Source organism: Pygoscelis adeliae, unplaced genomic scaffold (assembly GCF_000699105.1).
Source record: "Pygoscelis adeliae isolate BGI_AS28 unplaced genomic scaffold, ASM69910v1 Scaffold456, whole genome shotgun sequence".
NCBI classification, from domain to species: domain Eukaryota; kingdom Metazoa; phylum Chordata; class Aves; order Sphenisciformes; family Spheniscidae; genus Pygoscelis; species Pygoscelis adeliae.
The window spans coordinates 254,208-266,358 of NW_008825007.1; positions in this window are offsets into that span (position 1 = coordinate 254,208).

Below are 12,151 nucleotides of genomic sequence, written 5' to 3' on the forward strand. Positions count from 1 at the left end.
TGGAATTAAATGTTCCCCTTGTGAAACTGGTGAGCGCCCTTTTTGAAGCGGGGGGGGGGGGGAGAATATGAAATCTTGCAGTGTGGCAGAGCGTCTCCTGGTGAGCACAGAGAGATTTTTAAAACCACAGACTACTTGATGATGGAGTTGAGGGGCTTTGAATAAAGGCTGCTGGGTGTGTCCATGCTGCTTTTTGCAGGAGGATCTCAAAACCCTCTGCAAACTTTAACTGTCTTCCCTAACATGCCCACTGCAGCTGGATCCTAGTGCCTCCTCCGACAGGACTAGGTTGTATCTGTCTGGCAACACACCTACAGTGGCTCTCTTAATTAAGTCTCCCCGCACTGCTGTGAGGTGTGTAATTACAGTGAGAGCTGACTTAGGCAACCACTCGAGGGACTAACAACAAAAAATTCTTTACCAGAGCAGGGAGGAACAGAGTTTTACTGAATACATTTTTGGGGATATTTTAGGGGAATTTTATTAAACAAGGGGGGTTAATTATGCTGGTTTCTTCTCGGTGTATCCCAGTACTAGGATGATGCCTTTAATATACTGTGTGTTAACGTAATCAGGGCTTTTTTCCTTCTAAAAGAATACTTGAGATCTTTTGTCTTTTAACAGAGATTGCTATAAAAAAAAAGTGTCAATTAGTGCAAATGGTGGCAATGGTCTTACGAAATGAACTATTGTTTATCAGAAGCGGAGTAGTTGTCCCTCCCTGCCCAACCCCTGTCCGGTGGTAAAAATATTTAGTCAAAGGGCAACACTCAGGATTCCTGCTCTAGGGTAGTATAACCACCCATTTTCACGACTCTACATGGCGGCTCTGCCTAGTAAGTACTAGGAATCGTGTATCTTGAACTAAAGTACCACAGCAGTTGCGATACTAATGGTGTCTCCCAAAGAGCTCTGGCAGTTCCAGGCGGACCGATTTTCGATGTCGCTGTCAGAGGTCTCTGTCCGGTACCCGAGGTGGCAGGCTGGACTGTGCATCGCCATACACAGCCCAGCGTATTAATCTAAACCGCCAACTATTTCAGGTTGCATTACTATTCCAAGCACTGAAGCGTGGTGGCCACGGAGAAGATATGCCACCCATTTTGCAGCCTCTGCTTCAACAGTAATGATCTCCAGCTGAAGGACAGGAAATAGTAACATCACAAATAGTCACCGTACGGGCTGGCAGCCCTCCCCTCGAGCCCCACCTTCAGTGGCATTCTGAATACATGCTGTGAGTAAAACTCCCGAATTGCAAGCGAAGCTATGCAGCTAACTTGGTGGGGATTTTGCAAGCATAAGCCCTAGGGGGTTTGATGCCATCTCTGTCTATTTTATTTGGAACACTGAGCTAGTAGCAAGATTTTATGAAGTGTGCGTTTCTATCTCAAATTTTAGTTAGTGTTACCTAGAAACCCACATACTCTGTCGTCACTGGATTTGACAAAAATAATCTCTGGCTGCAGAAATTTGCTGCAGAGCCCAAGATTTTGTTTAATACAAAATGAAACAACCTCAGAGACTATGTTGAGAAAGTCAAACCTGGGTGCCATTCCACATGCCTTTTCCTCAGCAGCAAAGCCTACTTATCTGCCCCACTCTTTTCTCCTTTGTGTATCATTGTTGCTCTTTTTTCTTAACTCAGACTGTTTCAGTGATTTGGCTTACACTGCGTGCCTGCAAAGAGTTGAACCAGCAACACTGCAGGAGCTGTAAGTTGCGGCGGCAACGTAGGAGTGAGCCAAGGAACCAGGTAAGCAAAGGGTACCCCTTTGGGTACCTGCTACGCCGTCAAGTTTGAACTTTCAGATATTCCGAACCAGTAACTCTAAGAGATGTGAATGCCAGTGGATCGTCAGTTCTGAAGCATAATGACAGTATTTTAGTGCTTGATATTGTCTTCTTAGCCTCTGTTTCTTCTAGCATAGGTGTCTGCCTGGTACGTTTACCTCCCCAGATCCCTAAGGGGGATTCCCTTTAGCTTGCAGTTTCCTGCAGATAACTCTCAAGATAATGCTGGGCATGATCACTACAAATACTCCCTATTGAAAAGTAGCGTATTTCTTAGAATGAGGTTAGTGTCATTTCAAATTAAGTAACAAAAGATGAATTTACTGAGTAGACAACTCACCGAAGTACTGAATTCAGTAAGCGTTTGAAGTTTCAAAGGTAGGTGATGATTTCTTTAAAACTTAATGGATTTTTGCCCAAATCAAAGGATTTTGCCTCATCACCTACAGTGGGATTTCCCAAGGTGCCCGAGACCACACATCGTCAGCCTCTTAGACATTGGCAAAACTGAAAAATAATGTGTGGAAGTCTTCCTAACAAGAACAAGCATTTCAGTTCATTCTGAAAGGCCAAAATTACTACTGATTTGTTTTGGGGAGGGAAATAAAAAGGACAACCGAAATGACGACGTTGGACATTCATTAGCGAAGCATTGTCAGAACACAATAGAAGAACAGACAAAAGCCGGTCCAGATTCTGTGGTATTTCCTAAAGGGCTCCCTCTGGCACATGGCTATTCCCTGCCAATCCTTTTGTATTGTTTTTGATAATTAATAGAAGCTGAACAGATGATTGTTGCATTGTCCACTAAGTGATTCATTTACATTAAATAGTGCTCCAAAAGTAGGCTTTGGGTGGACTTTTTTTAGTCACTTATTTATTTGTACAGTTTAATTACCATCTTTTAACTCTCCACTGTACATAATTATTTCCGGATTGCTTCAGCTAAATTACACAGGGTGTAACTCCTCTGAAGTCAGTGGTCCACCAAGTCCTGACATAAGAAGCAGCATCTCTGCATTTTCAAAGATGCTTAATTTTGAATGGCCACCTCTAGAAAACTGCTCCTGATTTGGGAAGGTGCTGAGGTTCTTAAGCATCTGCAGGTCCCTAGTGTCGTTGGTCCCTATCTCTGAAAGTTGGGCTATGAAGCACAAACTTTGCTGCATAAACCATCACAGCTCCATTGATTTCCTTGTTAATTTCTCAACTGCTGGTGCATGTCTGCACCAAGGTTTCCTTATTAACCCGGGGCTTCCATTACAATTTCAGGCTTTTCTTACAGAGGTCAAAAGTTTTGTTGTGTTTTGTTTTGTAGGGTATGACAGATGTTATGTGCTTGAGGGCACATTGACAGTACTGGAGTTAGAAGAACTTCAGTGCAAGACGCTATTTAGTCCCAAATCCACATCCAGGACTGCAGGTCCACTAATTTGGATGTACTAATGGGTGGTGGAGAATGACACATACTGAAGGGCTTTTTGATGGTTGAAGAATCTAAGGAAATCAATGTTCCAGGCCTTTCTATCTCCCGTGTCTGAAAAGTTGCATGACTGTGCATTTGTTGAATAGCTGTAGTTACATCTCAAAAGCCCTGATTTCCTAGTTATTCTCTGTTCCCCATTCCACGTACCACATAGAGAGGTTCAGTGTGGGCTTTTGGTTCTGCCTGTGTGAAACAGTAGAGTCTGCGGCAAGGCAGCAAAGTAGCGAGGCAGAGAGGGGAAGGGAACAGCCCTAACACTGTTGAGTCGTTCATGTAATATGGCCTAGGTTTAAATCTCCCAGCACACAGCAAAGCAGCCTTCGCAGTCTTTTCTGACATTTTCTCAGTCCCTTCTCCATCCAGATAGGAAAAATGAAATCAGCAGTCCTGTGCCTAAATATAAAAGAAAGAACAGAAGTTTGTTTTGAAGAGTTTATATGCCTGCACCTGCCAAGATGGGGCAAGAAAAAGATTGACTCTTTGCAACCAGCTTCCTATCAACTCATAAGCCAAATGAGCAGGGAGGACAAGCACGCTCCAGTACCACTGGAGCCTTCCAACTGTGAAAGACATCGCACTACAGCTCTGCCATTCTCCACTGCCTTAGCTACAGAACCTGGGCAGAAGCTGCTGCACAGCTATCTAAGGTTTAGGCTTCTGTGTGTGTTACATTTCTGTTACCCTGCTTCAGAAACTGCCTTTGCCTGATCTGTGATTAAAGCGAACTATCCACCCCTTAGGAGCTCCCTGAGCTTTAGCCTTCTTTTGGGTTATATGGCATCTTCACAAACCCAGATGAAACTCAGCAGACACACAAATAAAACCAGCCCTCCTTCTGCATAAAACCACGAAGTATTGCTAGGGTTTCCCCCACTGCCTTCCACTTTAACCCTCCAGCATTGCTCTCCTTGTATTCTTGCTCTCCCAGGAGCCCACATCGCTCTGTGTTTAGTGGCAGGCAATGAAATCAAACCGTGCATTAGCAGCTCCATAATAGCTTTGCTCAGTGGAACCCAGCTTCCTTCATTAATCCAGAAAATGAGAGTTGTTTTCGTACATTTAGGAAGCTAATTATTTAAGTGCTGGGAATTAAGGCTCATCAGATACTGGAGACTGATTTTGGTTTTGCTTCCCAGGGGATGGAACAAGATGGAAGGAAGCTGGTTTTGCACAGGTGTGCAGCATGGTAACTCACCAGTACTCGGAGCAGGGAACAAGTGTGCAGATCCTTGTCTACCTTAAGCATAAAAGCCCCTCTCTTTGCACGTCCCTTTTCTTCCAGACATCCTCTGATGATTCTTCCCATTCGAATAGATTTTTTAAGTCACCACTGATCAAGTAACTCTATAGCTTTATTTTTTTCTGCCATGAAAAGATGTACCCCACTTGTGGTTGACCTAGCCTGAATATTTTGCAATAAAACAATAATGCCTTGTCTCAGCAGGGTTTTTGGAGAGGGAAACGAGCTCACATCAGTTGTCCTTCTATAAACCTTGCGGGTGTCGGTCTCTTCTCCCAAGTAACAAGCGACAGGACGAGAGGAAACGGCCTCAGGTTGCGCCAGGGGAGGTTTAGATTGGATATTGGGAAAAATTTCTTCACTGAAAGGGTTGTCAAGCATTGGAACAGGCTGCCCAGGGAAGTGGTTGAGTCACCATCCCCGGAGGTATTTAAAAGACGCGTAGATGTGGTGCTCAGGGATGTGGTTTAGTGGTGGACTTGGCAGTGCTACGTTAACGGTTGGACTCGATGATCTTAAAGGTCTTTTCCTACCTCAACAATTCTATGATTCTATGACCAGTTATCCTTCAGCCTTACCTTTGATCACCATACTCAGAGAGGGGGTTTAGACAGATCAGCTGCTATCTAACCTAGCAAGGGCCCTTCCAGTGGCTTGGGAAACAAAAGATGAATTGCGTGAAAACCCTCCTCGTCTGTGGGAAACCACAGATGAGGACAGATCTGTAGTTCTAAACAAAGTTTTTACAACAGAATGACTCTCAACAGTAGATGGGTGCTTCTGACATTCTTCCCAGAAAATGACAGAGAATCCATTTATGCTATTGCCAATAACTGTATGCTAAAGAACAGGGATTTGGTTCTGATAGTGTCACTGGATGGATCCACTCTTTGTTACAAGCAGCTTGCCAAGAACAATTTTTTCATTTTTATTGCGATAGCCAATGTCCTGTGTTGTCTTCAGAGACTAAGGGAATGAACTTTTCTGTGTGTTCAGTTGAAGCCAGATGTTAAAGTATTGTCTGGATATAATTGACTTGACAAATAGCAGGAGTGACATTTTAGCTCCATTTAAGTCAGTGGCAAAATTCCTGTTGAGTTCAACTGGGGCCAAGATTTCATGCTATGAGAGCGCTGATGGGAAATCTAACAAATGATCTTCAGAAAAATAAGCGCCGGCATTCTGTTTTTCTAGGACTCTTTTCAACCTATGGGCCATGAATCCTTGGAATTCTGTGCACTACTTTGAAGAGGTCTGCAAAAGAACACAAAGACAAGGAAGCTTATTGTCAGTAGACTTAAATTAGCTATACAGGGATCCATGATTCCAAGGGAAAACTTCAGGAGTTGATTACAAAGTTCTAAGTCAGCTTGATCCATTGAAATCCACCTACCCCTGTACTCCTTGGACTAACAAGCATCCTTCTGGCGGGACCCGCGCAGCTGAACTAACCCTTTGTCATTGAATGTTGTGGATTCAGGAAGCCGCTCTGTCCCCTATATTGGGACTGAGCCATGTGGAAACCTCTAATCTGGCACCTATCATGTGCTGTTACCAATGGATTGGGCTGGAAACAAAAACTTTGTTTTAGAGAAGCTGGTGTAGCTGGGACTATACAACCAACTCAGTTTTGTAGCAAGGTCAGCACTTTGTCCCCGAGATAAATGAGCAGGTACACAGTGTTCTCCCTACAGACCGTGAGGTGTCTGAAGTCTCTCATATGAACTTTATTGGGAACTAAAGGCAATCAGCTTCAGGCAGAATCACGCACCAGATTCTGCCTGTGGTATCTCCAGAGGTTGAAGCCCTGCGGTCAGACGTACAACCTGATGTGCATTTTAGCCATATGGACCCAGGCTGACTTCTCTGTGTCTCTTACTAGAAGATGAAATGGGGTTCGTATCTGGAGACCTGGGTCCAGGGGAAGCCAAAAAGGAGTGAGTGCTGAAGTCCAGCATCTACCACAGAATACCCAAGCCGTGCTTTGCTCGTCTTTATATGGAGGAGTGCCTACTTAGGAGTCTGGTTTGATTGCTCTACCAGAAGCAGGATGGCACTTAAGGAGTACTACTTTATGGCAACGTATTTCTGAGTTCCTTTCTCAGTTCTACTAAGCATGTGCAGAATTAAGAACTTTGCAAGCTCTTCAGTCCTTGAGTTTCAAACCAGCGAGCAATGCAAGCTCCTGAATAGCCCCCTTCAAATCCACTTTTGGAGCCAGGGTCTTTAGCTTCTTGTAGGTTCAAACTTAAGACAGCTTCACTTGTAATCCAAGTTTATGTGAGGAATCCTAGCTAAATCCTTGATGTTGCTCATACATCTGATCTAAGAGAAAGGTTTACGTTTACCCGAGAACTAAATTGGACATTTTAATGGATGCCCAAGTGATAAAGTAACAATTGATTCATGGCTATCCAGCAAAGTCTAGAAGTGCCACCTTGGGATGACATGGATTGAGGATACAGTTATTTCGCTTTTCCATGTGAAGAACACTGCTTCTTCCCAGCTGAGCTATCATGTAACGTAGATGACTCTCTGGAGGAAGCATTTGCTGCACATTTGCAGTATGTTTTAGCTACTATCAACATTCATATTCCATTGTCATTTGGGGGTAAGCACTAATTAGCATAATCATCAATGCTTTAAAATTAAAAATTCCTCCAAGAGACACAGGAGGGATTGAAACTGTTTCCTGTCCCCAGCGGCAAATCCTTTCCCAAGCTATCTGCTGCACCAAAAGGTTTTATTCTAGAAACATTCCCAAGCTATGCCCAAGAGTAAATTAAACCACAGCAAACTTGTAAACTCTCGTGTATGTGTGTAGCAAGCAGGCCCTGATTTGACAATTACTACGTGACAAAATGTTGTCACTATTTTCCACTCCTGTTTTGTTTTGAGTGCTGCTCTGTGCTGCTGTGTCACCTTTACTGTGTGGGCTGGAACAATCAAGAAGTGTTTGTAGACTATGAAGTATTTATACTTCACAGGAAAGACTCCGGCGTCTTCACAAGATGGAAAGCAAAGGGTTTAATGACAGTGCCCCCTGCTAGAGCTTGCCTCAAGCTCCCCACGTCAGGAGCTGGCCTCAAAAAATCTGAAGAGCCGTTCTTTTCTAGACTATTTTAGAGTGGATTTTTACCTGGTTCCAAAATGATTCATTGACAACAAGAACCTCAGATTGGATTTCTGGCTTAAAGAGACTCCTCTTTATGGAGAATAAATGCCAGGAAAACCTTGGAGGAACTTTACGTTTGAAAGGTAACGTCCATCCCTTGGAAATGTCCCCTAAGAGTCGATCTTAAATTTCTACATTCCTGCCTTTGGGAGATGACAGCGGGCCTCAGCTCCCATTGATAGCAGGTGTGGTCAAGGATGGGTGTCCTGGATGTGGGTTCCTTGTGTCTCAAAGAATGTTTCTCACATCCTCAGCACGTCTTCAAGTGGTGGGCCGTGAAACCTCAGGGAGCAGGAATAGTTGAATGTGGTAATTGGTCTTGAAATGGCCAGAGAGAAAAATCAGTACTTTTCCAAAGGAAATAGTTCTTTGAGAGGGAAACACTAGCAAATGCAGGTGTTTCTTAAAAGAAAACAATTGTGTTTATAAACTCACAATTCTTGTTATTTCTGCATAAGACAAACGCCACCACACCCTACATTGAGTAAACGTGAGGACTCTGCAAGAAAGAGTGGCGCAGAAATCTCCGTGAAAATTTCGGAATCTGCAGGGCATTGAACATATGTATTGTCTTTTCGGTATCCTATTTTTTCAGAGAGAGGGACTTAAATTTCAATGGCAGAAATTCTCTCTTTTATCTTTATCTCCTGTTTTGATGTGGTAGCCATGGAGAAAAGCCCAAGATTAGTAACAGTAGGTTGCTGCAGAATAAGAATAACTCTCCACTTGGATTTAGACTGTAGTAATACCGGGGTTTTTGTTTAACTGGAAGATACTGAGATCGCATAGAATAAATACTAAATGCTGTCAGGACATTAATCACCCATCCCATTGAGTTCTATCCACCTTGAACTAAATGCTGGTAATCTTTAACTTCCATCTGTCCATCTGTTGAGGGATGTTGAGGTGGCTTTCACAGGGTAGAGGGTGTCTCTCTATGCCTACTGCTTTTGGAAACAATGGTTAGTTCTCCTGAAGGTCAATGTGTTTATACTTTTCACCTGCTACAGGCCTCAGGGCACCCAGACCCTTGGTACTTTACTCCCTTTGGCTAATAATGAATGAAATGGGCCATATTCTGAAGCTGAGATGCCTCGCGCGCCACAAGAAAGCCAAATTCAGAAATACTACTTTAACAGCAGTGTCTAGCGATGAGTTTCCAGATTCCCTCTGGAAGCCCATAGTGAGAAACTTTAGAGAAAGGAAGGAGGTGGTGAATCTTTTCTCAGAGAACCTAGGAAGAGGCTGAATGCCTTTGGCGGTGACATGGGCTAAGGAAGCGGAACAATGGTAGGAACAAAGACACCACATCTCGCTTTGGTTTGCTCTTGGCAAAGCAGGCTATGGGTAGGATTAGTGAATGCTTGACCATAAAGTTTTAGTTTCCCAAATACAGCTGATAATCCACGCTGTCTGGTATGTTACTTGATTTGCCTCTCCTCAGCATCTCGGCACGTAGCCTCATGCACATTTTGGAACTTTTCTTTAGAAAACTATTTTGTGCTTTATAGGAACATACAAACCAGAGCTTTTGCAGCATATTTAGGAAGAAAGGAATTTACGCTGCTTTTGCTGGGATGGCATTGTAGGATGACAGAGACACATAGTGAAACATAGAGACAATATCACATATTGTGAAGTTCTACCAGTCAATGTGCTTTTACAACATATATCTTGTTTCCAAATGATCACAGCTAATGTCCTGGTTTGATTCATGGTGATGGAAACGAGGCGTGGATGACTAGCTAATTTTAAGACTACAGAGAAAAGGCAGATTGTCAGAGAGACCAGGGTCTGCTTGAAGACTGGCTTCTGAATTAAAACTAATCGGCAGCTTCCTTTGATGGCCCTTTTGTATCTGGATGAGAATTTTTATTACTTCTTAATTCTAGCGGATGATGTCAGAATGCCATCATGACTTATGTGCATTTCTTTTGAGAAGATAAAAGAGTTGTTTGATTTGTAAATGTAGAAGATCTATGTTTTCCTGCCGGTTTTTCATTGCTAGAGATCTGGTAGATATTAAAATCAAGGTTATTAAAAACAGTTTATGACATTTCTTAGGTGAGACACTCTTTTGAATATGTCTGCTGTAGATTTGGTGTTAAAATCAGAGTGATATTAAAGCGTATGGCTGATCATGGCATGTAAGAAGTTTCTTTGGTATTGTCTTTGTCTTATAGGACAAGTGTGCAGCATTTAGAGTACAAGTCTGTTACAACCAAAGTCAATAGGGAATACTAACATTGACTTAGTGGAAGTAGAAAAGGATCATCGCCAAGCCCGTGAGGCTGTTTTTTAACATTGGGAGAGCCTTCTCAGATCTATAAAGGTTTCACTTTAGCTCAGTTATTAGCATTTATTATAATACCTCATAACCTCCACCAATCCTCACTGGACAAATGCAAAAAAACCTCCCCAAACCAAAAAACAAGTCCCTGCTCTAAACAGCTTAGGAGCTAGGACAAGAGAAGAGGGAGGTGTTGAGAGCAGCAGAGTTCAGGGAAACAACCTACTAGTCATCAGGCAGACATCGGTATTGATATGTAAGTCGTTTAGTGAGCCTCAGCTTCTTTGTGCGCACTGCAAGCAAAGGGTTCTAATCAGGGGTTCAAAGGAAGGAAAGAGGAAGCTACGTAGGTATCATCAGGGAGCTTGTCCCAAGCATGGGAGACAGTATAGCTTAATTGGTTCGTACTGTTTCCTATGTTTATAAAAGAGCCATTCCGACTGCGGGGAATGACTGTCTTAGCAAGACGTCCAGCCGTTCCTTGATGTGGGAAATGCTCCACACTGGGGTCATTAAACTGTATTCGTTAGCATCAGGAAGGTGTCACGCATGTGCAGGGATCTTCTTACACAGAAAGGATGAGGGCTTAGCAGTCCTGTTACGGCTCATGGTCTCTCTGATGCATTAGGGTGAGTAGCTGGTGTCAGAGCTGCAACGCTCAAATGACTGCGGTTGGAAGCATTATGCTGCTCAGTTGGGGGATTACAGCTCCAGCAATAAAACTAGAAATGCCCCACAGGAGAAAAAAAACGATGCGAAGAGACCTTTGCATTCGACAGGAAAGGGCCTGATTATCCCGCTGTGTACACAACCTGGTGGAGGTTGCTAGTTGCACTGCTAGGGAAGCAAGTTTCAGAACATTACGTGCGAACTCCGAAGTGAGGCTATACCCTCTCTTTCACCCTACAGCATCATTAGACCTAGTAAGTTATCACAGCGAGCGTGTAACCTACACCTCTTCTTGAAAAGGTAACGGGAACCGGTGCTGCATATACTCCCCACATGTTAACCCGTCACCCTCAGAGACATCTTTACCCATGACTGTGTATAAACTCGGGTCTTTCGCTAGCCCCATGTTTCCTACTTGCTTTGCCACCAAACCTCATAGTTATACACGAATCATGAAAAAAATTTCTCTTATACCACCAGATACCCTGCTTTCTTTCTAAAATGGCAGCACCTCTGAAGAAAACGGAAAGTGATTCTGTCCTCAGGTGACAGTTGCAATTGTCTTTGATTTCTGCAAGTTGCAGCAGTAGGCCAGGGAACCGGACAGGGCCTTATAAAAATCTGCCAGGTGAAGACTTAAAGGTTACAGCTCCTGAAAAAGAATGTGAATAGCACGTATTGAAAAATGGATTGATAAAATAACGGAGTGGTACTTAACCACTACCTTTCTCGTTGCACAGTCCTTCCACGGCTTGTGTAAGAACCTAGCCTCTGCAAAGCCTCCTGCCTCTCTTTTCACAAATCTCGGCAAAATTCCCGTCCTTTTCCTCCTGCCTCACTCCACCATCACGTAACCCTATAGCGTGTGTGGCATACAAGCGAAGAACTACGTACAGATTCAAAGTTTTTTCACTGTCTTCTCATTTCCTTGTATAGTCATTTGTAGGAAAAAGCTGAAATAATACCAGTTCTGGCTACACGCTCCTTTTGTTCCTTCCCTGTGGAAGGAAACACCAGGAGAGAAGGATGGCAGTACAGAGGGACCATATATGGTCCTGGGGGCAAATCAGAGCATTGCACGGACCTTCTCCCCAGACCCAGCCATCTCGATGCTCGGCGAGGCCTGTTACACCGAGACCTGCCCCCACAAAGCCGCACTCGGCTTTTCCAACCTGCGAACGATAAGGAAGGGGCAAGGCCTGCCTCTCATGTTGATTTTGTCCCGCAATACCGGCTGACCTAACCGGAGCCCGCTGTGGCATTCCCGGAGCCACCCCCGGGCGGGAGCCCCGAGCGGCGCGGAGGCCGTTAACAACCGCACGGCGCGGAGGCCAAGGCTTGGCACGGCCTCTGCCAAGCACACAGAGGCACAGGCGGGGTGGCAGCCCTGCCCCGGGAGCGGGAGCCCTGCCCTGGGGAGCTGGAGCCCTGCCCCGGGGGAGCGGCCCGGCCGCCGCCGCCCCTCTCCCCTCAGGAAATCCCTGAGGGAGCAGCGAAACA